The sequence below is a fragment of the Agelaius tricolor genome, unplaced genomic scaffold (assembly GCF_023055355.1).
Source record: "Agelaius tricolor isolate 1412-34295 unplaced genomic scaffold, bAgeTri1.0.p SCAF_1, whole genome shotgun sequence".
In the NCBI taxonomy this organism is placed as follows: domain Eukaryota; kingdom Metazoa; phylum Chordata; class Aves; order Passeriformes; family Icteridae; genus Agelaius; species Agelaius tricolor.
The window spans coordinates 27,882,589-27,892,878 of record NW_027269261.1 but is presented as its reverse complement, the minus strand read 5'-3'; the positions used below and the strand labels follow the sequence as shown (position 1 = coordinate 27,892,878).

General features: G+C 41.9%; 1 long non-coding RNA gene across 1 annotated transcript in view; it reads right to left on the bottom strand.

Annotated features, from left to right (window-relative positions):
• Window positions 1-9,078: 9,078 nt before the first annotated feature.
• Window positions 9,079-10,290, bottom strand: part of LOC139590335 (uncharacterized) — a 55,672-nt gene continuing 54,460 nt past the window's right edge. Inside the window, exon 6 of the long non-coding RNA XR_011679307.1 lies at window positions 9,079-9,872. This is a non-coding gene — a long non-coding RNA (uncharacterized lncRNA). The remainder of the gene's footprint in view (window positions 9,873-10,290) is intronic.

Below are 10,290 nucleotides of genomic sequence, written 5' to 3'. Positions count from 1 at the left end.
AGAGGATGTTAAGGAAGTGGAAGAGTTTAATGCCATTTTTTTCTCCCTTTTTCATCAATTTTACTTAAAAGATCAAAAGCAACTAGAGAGTGCAATTATTTAGGGGGCAAAATTTCAGCCTAAAATATGCAAAACTTGCCTTAGAGAATAACATATCACATTACATGTCTTCCAGTTCCCTAAGCAATTTCACTTTAGCAGTCTTAAATGAAAGTTGAAGTACCTAGCTAGAGATGTCACACAGCCTGAATTTATTTTATGTAATTTTTTGCAAGGCCTTTAGTGATATATCCTGTAATATCCTCATGGACACGCTAGTGAATGGTGTTCTAAATGAAACTGCTGTGGGAAGGGGCAGGAGGTCAAGTCTAGTTAGATAATTGTATCCACAGAGTAATTCCATCTTAACATCAAAATGTGTATGTTTTGTAAGGAATTCTGTGGGCCTTGGTCCTGTATAAGGTTTTATGTTTTCAATGAAGGCATAAAAGATTGAATATGAAGTATGAATATGAATCCTGCAGATGGAACAAGGAAGGACTGCAGATGTTAGAGATACTAAAAAAATCAGAATCTAAAATGTTCTTGATATGACTTAGAGAGATCATCTAAAATGGATGGAATACAATAGTGCAAAATGCTTACACAGAAATACTCATCTGTTCTCGCAAAACTGTGTAGGTTCACAAGAGAAAATACCAGAGACTATGTTGGAACAAGCTGAGCATGAAGGGCAAAGCCCTCACATCAGAATGTTTAAAGGGTCTTAAAGACTACTGAAAGAGCTCATGTGGGCTGATTCCCATAGGAAAAGATTCACCTGGAAGACCACAACCTGTTCAGTGCACCGTACTTCAAGTAAGAGATGAAACAGTTGGCAGGGGAGATCAGCAAAAATTGACAGGGGTCCAGAAAACATGAGGAAAGACTGCAAGAAATGTGGCTTTTTTTCTCTGAAGTAACAACAGAGACAGAAGGTTGATATTCTTCAACTAAAAAGCTGTTACAAAGAATAAGGAACTAACATGTTCCTGATGGAAAGATCAGGAAGAATAAACCATGAAGAAGCATAAACCAAACAGCTTGGGAGATTTAGATTAGACATTGGACAAAACTTCTGTATCAACAGTAAGATACTGCAGCTTGGGGTGACATGATTGCAACTTGGTTGTGGGATAGAAAGGTGTAGTTAATAATTTTTCCAGATTTCCTCTAGTGAAAGCCTATCTCTGAGTGAGTCAATGACTCAATAGCTGTGTGGACTTAATTTGGGAGAAGAAATCCCTTATGATGGGATCCACAGCCAAGAGCTGAACAAAGGACCCGAACAGAGGGAGCCTGTGCTCAGCTCCAGGTCTCAGAGAAGTCTTCCCCAAGATCACACAGACTGTCCCACTCTCTCTTTGCTGTAAGGCCTACCTCTTCTGTCTACATCTCTGCAGACTATCGTGGAGCCAGCCACACTCCAGTTTTCTACTAATCCATCTGGATACCAGTTTTGCATCTCTTCTCCTTACCATCATAACCCATTTTCCTTCTTGAAAAGTTTCTCCTGTAAACTTACTCAGCACTTCTGCCTTCCAGTCAGGCCACTTTTCAGTCCCAGAAGACAATGGCCAGTGAGACAATCCTACTGCAGTCAGTTCCTGTGCTGCATGGCAGAGCAGTCTGCAACCAGCAGACCCCTGCTCAGTTCTGTCAGGGTATAATCACTGTCACTGGCATTGAGGTGCAGAATCCTTCCCAGTTTCTACTGAGCACATTCAAAATGTGACTGTCAAGAGCCAGAAGTGAACACATTGATTACAAGGAATGCTTCATTTGGGATTCAAGTCCTAGCTCCAGAGCACAGAGAGAAAAACCAGAAACCCCCAAACAAAACAGTAAAGACTGTTAAGTCTTTAAAATGACAAAGTAAATTCCTAGACCTATTTTCAACAAATAGTCAACTCTTTTTGTTGACACTGAGAATATAGTGTAAGAACATCCATACTGAGTCAAAATCAAGGTCCACCTAGCCCTAGAGCTTGCTTCAAATAGTGGTCAATAATAGATGCTAATGGAATAATAAATAGAGAAAGAATGATGTCATAGTTCTCCAAAATACATACAAGGCTCCAGCAATTTGTAGATTTGGAACTTGGCTTCAACAACAGTGAAACCAACTGAGGTCCAGAGCTCAGAACGATCAAGGCTTAAATGTCAAAGTCTGGGAACATTATTAAGCAAAGCCAAGGTCTCAGGGAACATGTTCCATGTCCCATTGTCAATGGTATGTACTGGGCAGACCTTACTGTTCACATTGCTCTGCTCTAACTCCAGTGCAAGCTAAGGGAATCATCCAGGGAGACCACATCAGTGCAGTGGTATAGCAGAGCTACTGTTTGCAGATGTCACATTCTTCCTAACGTGAGGGATGCTGAAAATAGTCTAATGAATGTTTGCCTATGGTTTTGGTCATACTTCAAGAACCATATTTAAAAATTTCCCAATTATGAGAAAGTTCTAAGCGCATATTTTGCAATGAATTCTCTTGAAGAATAGAATATTATGCCTCAGAACTTACTTTGTCATAAAACCACAAATAAGTCCAAAAACACTTATGCTAAAAAATAATATTGGCCTAAAGTCTCATCATGTGTGGCTTGCAGCCATATTGGCACAAATAATTGTAGGTATTAATTTTTTGACCCAGTGAAAATCACAAAGATGAGTAGACCGAACTTTGAATTCTGTTCCCTTTCAAAAAGACCTCCAGGGAGTGTGCAGAAGGGCCTGTAAAACCATGCTGTCAGTTTCAGCCTGGATTGCAGTGGGAATCAGGAAACATACACCTGAGGATTTTAGACCACAGTACTTGCAGACAGGAGCAGCCTCAGATAAAGAATGTGTCTGTTCAGGATAGATGCAGAGTTGTTTATAAACCTTATATTGCTACCATGAATTTATAAGCATATTGGTACTGACTAGTTGAATTAAGATCTCCAAAGAACACATAACACATGGAGGCAGGGACCACTTTCAGTAACCAAATAATTCTGTCACCAGACAGCCTAAAACTATTCAAAGGCACCATTTTTAGCCAAGACCAACAGATCTGAAATATTTTTTGAATCTCTAGGCAAATGAATTTTCAGGATGTTACAAGCCAAAAAGTCTTTAGGAAAATCTCCAAGCAGATGAACTCATTTTTTTTAGCCATCATCTCTCTTAAACACCTTGACCAGTTTCCTTCAACTCTTCCAAAAAATCTGTCCCATAATAAGATTATTCCTGTGAAGCTGTAGGTGGATAGGGCTAATTTTGGCAAAGGGAGGAATAGGAATAAAGTCAAGTTTATAATGGAAACTCAAAGACATTTGCAGCATGCTGAATACTGTTCAGTGGGATCTATATAATACATGATCTTTCCATTGCAGCAAAAATATAAAGCGCTTTTATTGTCACTAAGGGAAAAGACCACTTCCTCCATATGAAGTCCTACCTAGGAGACAAAGAGACCTGTCAGGTCATGCAAGTACTTTTGCTTCCGCCCATTAAAATGTTTATAGGATCCAGATTAATTTTCTAAAATTTTGGCTTGAGGATCTGTGCAGTGCATTACACCATGCTGGCAGTGCAGAATGATGACAATTTCTGACTGCAGATGTGCCTCTACCACAGACCTTATTTTAACTGCAGCATGGCATTGATACACCAAACTAAAGCATTAAATTAGCCAAGGTACTGCCATTACAGATCACAGCATGCTGCAAAACCCACTCTGAAAGCAGAGCTCAGTCAATGGCCAGCTGCTGTTGGCAGGCCACCCTGAACAGTCTTCCTGGAATAATGGACCCAAGCTATCTAGTTTGATGGGAGTTCAGGTTTGTCAGAGCTCTAAATCATATGATGGTCCAGTAGTGCAGGTAGTTAAATGGAAATATTCTGTGTGGTTATAAAGTCTGCCTCTAGATAGTTCCTAGGCAATAGCTTCTGCAATTCAAATTGCCCAGTTTGGGAAAACATAGCCCACACAGTTTTTACGAAGATCTGGAAATTTTCTGGTTTGTGTAATGTTTAAGGGAAAACTCCCTTGGGGACCTTACATTGTCTTTTTCAGATTTCTGTGACAGGTAGAGGCCGTTTCTAGGTCCTTGTAAAGCTCACTTAATAAAACTCTCTGTGGGGAATGGGAAAGGGTTATATAGGCTGCAGGCCAGACAGCACATTTCCACCCAGTGTGCAATTGAGCTGTCACATGCAGATATTACAGAAATGATATTACACACAATTCTCAAAGATATTTTAGGTCCTCTAACCCCATCCCACCCCTGACCCACATCCATATGACTTATTTCTGGGGACCAACTGTCCTCCCAACACAGCCACCTCACTAGGGACTGTTCAGCCTGAAAGCTCTTCCTGTTGACCTTCACTGTTTGGAAATGCAGAGGAAAATGTACCAACATGGATTCAGTGGGCCAAATAAAAGTCATTCTAAAAACTGCTGAGCTAAGTCATGTCTAGTAACTTGCAACTTCAGCCTGGTACTCAGAGCAGCATGGAGATTTGAAAATCTGTTCTTAATCCTATATGACAGGGATTGCTGGTCAGAAATACAACAACTGGACAGCAATAAAGAACAAAAAGGTTGAGCAGAGGGGAGGTATAAAGCCATCACACATACACAAACCCGAGATGTGCTCAAACTTAAACCATTAGATGTGCTCCCTGGTAGCATAACCTCCTGTCAAAAACATGGGTATAATATGGAACGAAGTATGTCAGTGGACAAAGTACAACCTCAAAAGACATTGCAAAAGGTTAAAAGAGTCAACAATATCTAGCAAGTTGACAGCCTTTGACATGGAACTTCTTGCATTCAGGCTGTTTAGCAGCAGCTCCAACTTCAGCCTGAACACAAACCACTGGGGAGCATATAACTCCAGATGTTTTTCCTTCTCCCTCAAGAGAGGAGAAATGTACGGCTACTCCCTAAAAATTTGCATTCAAGTGACTTTTCAGTGATACATGAGCTTGGCAACGCCATGACTATTCATCTAGGCCTTCCACACACAAACCTTCAGTTTCTGGGGACATATGGCATGGGAAAATCCAGCTCAAGCAGCTGAAGTCTGGCAAAATTATAAACAATCAGAAACAAGGTCTTCTAATGGAGGCTGTTAGACAGCATTAGCTATTGGGCCACTGTCATCTTCACAGCCAGAGAGTGATTTAATCTGTCAGTTATGTGAGCACTAGGAGTGATGAATAGGCCTTTGTATTCATTCACATCAAGTACGTACCCAGACTGGCATACAATTCTTTTGTCTGATAGTCTACTGGATCTCTAAAGAGCTGGGAATTTGCACAAAACAGTAAAGCAGTGCCACAAAAGATACCACCCATGTTCAGAAAGAGGGATTCCCAAGGTGGCTGACTAGTGCCCTTCGTCCATGACTTAACTTGTCCATCATTACGTACACAACTTAAAAGTCACATGTCAAAAAAGTAGTCCAGTTTTTCACCTTAGTTTTAGCCATCCCAGGTGGCCAAATTTAAAATCAGGGTGGCATAGGGGCACAAGTGCAGCTTGTCCTAAACTGCCAGCAGCTGGTAAGACAGCAGCCACAGGCTCCTCTGCAGAGCCAAGCCACTTAGCCCTGCCAGCAGCCCAGACAGAGTGTTTGGGTGACCACACTCAGAGGCACTCAGCTATGCTGTCAGCATGAGGAGCAGAGCAGGGGCCTGGGGCTGCCCAAGCCAAGCTGCTCCTTTACAGAATGACTTCTTCAGACATTATTGGTGAGAGCATTTCCTGACACCTTTCTTTTGCTGCAGCAGCACAAAAGGACAAGAACTGGGCTAAAAACTCATATCATGTTTTTGCCTGGTATTAATGAGAGCAGAGTGTGCTCTATCACAAGCCTTTATAAATAAAGCTGGTCACAGCTCTGCCAATTGGACATGGCAGTTCATTCTGCCCCAGCAGTTGCTTGGGCAGGAAACTAACTGGAACAGGACCACAGGGGAACAAGAGTGAGGTGTGCCATCTGATCAAGGTCATTTATTAGCTTGGCTTTATAATTCTTGGGAAGCCAGTGGCAGCTAGTCTTAAGCCAAACTCCTTCTGCATTGCCATAAAAAAAAATGTTAATGCATACAAATTCCAATAAAATTAAATCATTATAAAGCTTCCAAAGATATTTCCATATTCCAGCTAAAAACTCTCTAAAAAGTCTCAGTTTGATACTGATTATTACATACTACCTCACAACCCTTTACAACCCCTCCTCCCAGGACAGGTACAGCTTCTGAACTTCTCTCTGTTGTAACCGGAGTGAAAATCTGGAATCTATCACTGGCCACACTTCAACACATCCCATTACATTTTGGCATCACCCACAAAGATTATTTTTACTATTCAGATGAATATGGCCTATTTATTTTTCTCTTATCCTTGTGATCAGTCATTTCTCATGACCTTATCCCAGTGTGGACAAGGTGCTCAGACTTTGTTAGCTCAGTCACATCATAAACAAGATGAATTATGCCTTCCCTCTCTTTTCCCTTTCTGAGCTGCCCTTAAACATACTTTTAAGGGTGAGCTGATCCTGGGAGGAGACACAGCAGAGAAGAGTGGGTGTGGGTGACTAGAGAGAGATGATGGTATAGGATTTGGAAGGGATGTACTGGCAGATTTGTATATTATGACCACAGCATAAAGGCTTGACGCCTACTGTGCTGCTGGGGTGACCTGCTCTAGCAGAGAGCATGGTGCTACCAGTAGCCACAACTAGAGAAAGTAGGAGGATCTTTCCCTCTCCTATTTCCCTGTAGGTCAGACCTAGGTTTCTGGAGAGCACCTTTCCTTAATCCTCAGTGAGCAGCTGGACCTCAGGCCCCATCAATCTCTATGTGGGATTATCATGAAAGGCTTGAATGGCATTGTCCATCACTATGAGAAAGCAAACCATACCCCCAGGCATAGGACTGTCAGGGCTGGCTCCTCACTTTTATCTGGCCACTGCAAAAGAAACTGTTGAAGTGCTGGCAAGCCATGGACTATGAGTAGGCACTGAAATCCATCCCTGTACCATGAATCTGTAGGAATTAAGTGCTTAGAGCTAAGTGTGTGTTTAAGTGCTCCACTGAAAGGCATAAACCTTGAACTGAGACAGTTTTCAGAGAATGTGAGATAAGGGGAAGATGAAACATTCCTACAGCCATTACTTCTGCAGGCACATGAAGGGTCTACTGTCCAATGAGAACATAGCCAGCTGCACTTGGAACCACCAGGCCAGAGATAAAGTTAAACCAGGACACTACACAGGGGTAGCATCTGCCATTTAAGTACAGCTAAGAAAGACAATACAGTCCCATACCTGTAGAGATGCAAGTCACTCCAGGCACTTAATAGGTTCACTGAACAACCATCAACCCAGATAACTAGAGAGAAGGTACCAACTTCTCAGAGGGTTGTGTGCTCTCTCCTTTTGATAGATGAGTCCCAGAAGTCATGCATAATTTTCAGAAGGTGACATAAGCTGACAGTTGTAGGAAGCCTAGAGTTAACCACACAGAAAATCAACAGTCTGAAAACAAGAAACATGTCAAACTGCAAAACAGATTCTTTCTTTAAAAATAAAATAAAGGAGTGATTTGAACATGAAAGCTTTGGCTTAGAAGTAATATTCTAGCCATCAAGAAAATAGGAATAAAGGAGAAAATTTTTGTGATTCCTGAGTGATTTGACATAAAACATGCTGAAATTAACTCCTGATATGGACTTGCCTGTCATTCCTTGCTTTACAAGCTGCCTCACTTCACCCCCAGCTTCTCTTCTTCCCTGTAGACACCAAACTAGAGGAGAAAGGGAGATTGCAGGACAGGGAGGCAACCTTAAAGTAACAATATATAATACTTCTGTGTGCTTTATCCCATATTTCATACACATGGCTTGACTCTCAATAAGTATACTTACTCACATGTGTACTTATGCAAGTGACAGAGAAGACTTAGATGGTCATGGAAACCTGTGAGCAAAGGACATCATCTTGAACAGAAAATATGTGGGAAACCTCCTGTAACCCATGGCCATTGCCAGGGCACCACATGGGCTGTGGTGACAGGATGGGATGTGGGTCTGGCTCTGTGGGGCCCTGGCCAGGCAGGGCTGTGGGCAGCTGGAGCCTGGCCCTGCTGCAGCACCTCTGAGGTAGGTGGGCTCAGGGAGCTGACATGGCTAGCAGGTCCTTGGGCAGGTTGAGCAGGGGGCTGGGTGGGACATTAGAACTCCTTTATGCTTCTGAAGCACTGGCAGCCATGGATAAATGCCAAAGATATCCCAAGGCCTATCTAAGGACACATGAGTTAGAGGCAGGTTGTGCAGATACAGCTACCTCCAGCTGTTTTGGGTCAAATTCAATAATGCCAGCAAAGGGAAGACACAAAACTCCATTATTCTGATTTGCATGGCAGAGCAACTCCATGCACGTCCATTCCTATCAATGGTGAAGGATGGGTTTTGCATGGCCAAGAATACCAACAGAAGAAAGGACCAACCTGAGGCAAGTGTGGTCACCCTCCCCTGCCCACCCTGGGTCTGCCCATGACAGCACTTCAGAAAGGTGTAGAGGAGGAGGAGGAGGCTGGAAAAGAGAGGCTATTGCTGCCTTCTCACACCTTATTTGCACTGAGGAGGATCTAAACAGACACCCAGATTTATTCAGGTGGAATACTTTGTTTGAGGCCTTCATATTTTTTTTTATTTTTTGAGACTAAAAAACTTGTCAGCAAGTGACAGTTTGGGCTGCTGGGCTTTAGTGGTTTTTAATTTTCTCCTTTTGGTAATTTGTGCCAACTGTTACTTCATGCATATGGAATATACAACTTCCAGCCTTTTCTCACTGGTGTGAAGTAAAAGTTTGGCACGTGCTGAAAACAACAAGCAGAAATTAACTTGCTCTCTCTCACCTTTAATGTCAATACACACCAGTAATTATTTGGAGAATTAAACATGTAGTCGTCTTGCTGTCACCTTAATTCTCCATATTAAAAAGGGATTATATAACAAATTAGCCTGATTTAGTCTATCTTCTATGGACTTACCCACTGGTTCACTCTTCTTTATTAAATTAGCAAAGAAGCTTTTGGCTTTCAGACATATTAGGAAATCCTTCCCAAACTGAGACCACCAGTGCTAGGAATTGCTGAAGTGCTTGAACTGCTCTGGAACCACGTCCTTGGAATGTACAGAGCGTGAATTCCAGATGACCCACCACACGGTGAAAACACACGGGTAGACACTTGTAATCTGATCTTCTGACATTTGCCCTCCAGTTTAGAAAAACCAATACCCCAATTCACAGGGGTCACAGAGTCTTCAGTCTCTTTCCTGTGGTCGTTTAAATATAACCCAGGGTTCAGATTTGAGGTATGTGACAATGGAATCTCTGCTAATTCTTTCTCTGGAGATGGCTTAGCAGGAAGCAGCAGTTGCAAAGCAGAGCTAGATGTCTCTCCACCAGTTGAGCAAGAACATCCACATGGCCTGCAGTGACAGGGATGTCTGCTGGCCAGAAGACACAGCATGTCTTATTCCTCCTCAGCTGACTGTATGTTGGAGAACTAGTGCTTCTTTCATAGAGAATTACACAGTATGAAGTCTGCTGATTGCCAGTCATCTGAAGGCCTGATGCAATGCCCACTGGAGCCAAAGGCTTTATTTCTTCTGACTTTATAGGCTTTGGATTATCGCCTTACTCAAAACACTGAACCTTTGAGTATTTCAAGCTGTAGGGTCAAACCCCCTCACTTTCTGCATTCTTTACTCTTAGCTGTAACAGCCCATGTCACCACCACAATGACAGCATTGATGGCAAACAGATCTGTGAATCAATACAGAAACAATCATGTACTCCTGGTTTTTCCCTCAACTTTCTCCAGCCTCTCCCTTGAGGATATAAACCTAGCTGCTCCAGATTGGCCATTCTCATAGGAAATGTAGCTTATTGATTTTAGGCATTAGTTTTCAGGTTTCTTATTAAAAATAAAAAAGATTCTTATCTATTTTAAAGAAAAAAATTCTGATGAAAATAGAAAAAAAATTATTCTGATTTTTCCAAGACTAGATAGTAAATCTGATCTCCTGTACCCATCTTCTCATTAGTTTGAGCTACATGCCTTTGAAGCCTCAATAATCATCAAAGTAATTAGGTCACCCAATCTGAGACTGAATTCTGAGATCAAAACTGTACTTCTTAAGGAGTGATGGCTTACAAGCAGATAGGCTAGATAAACAAAATT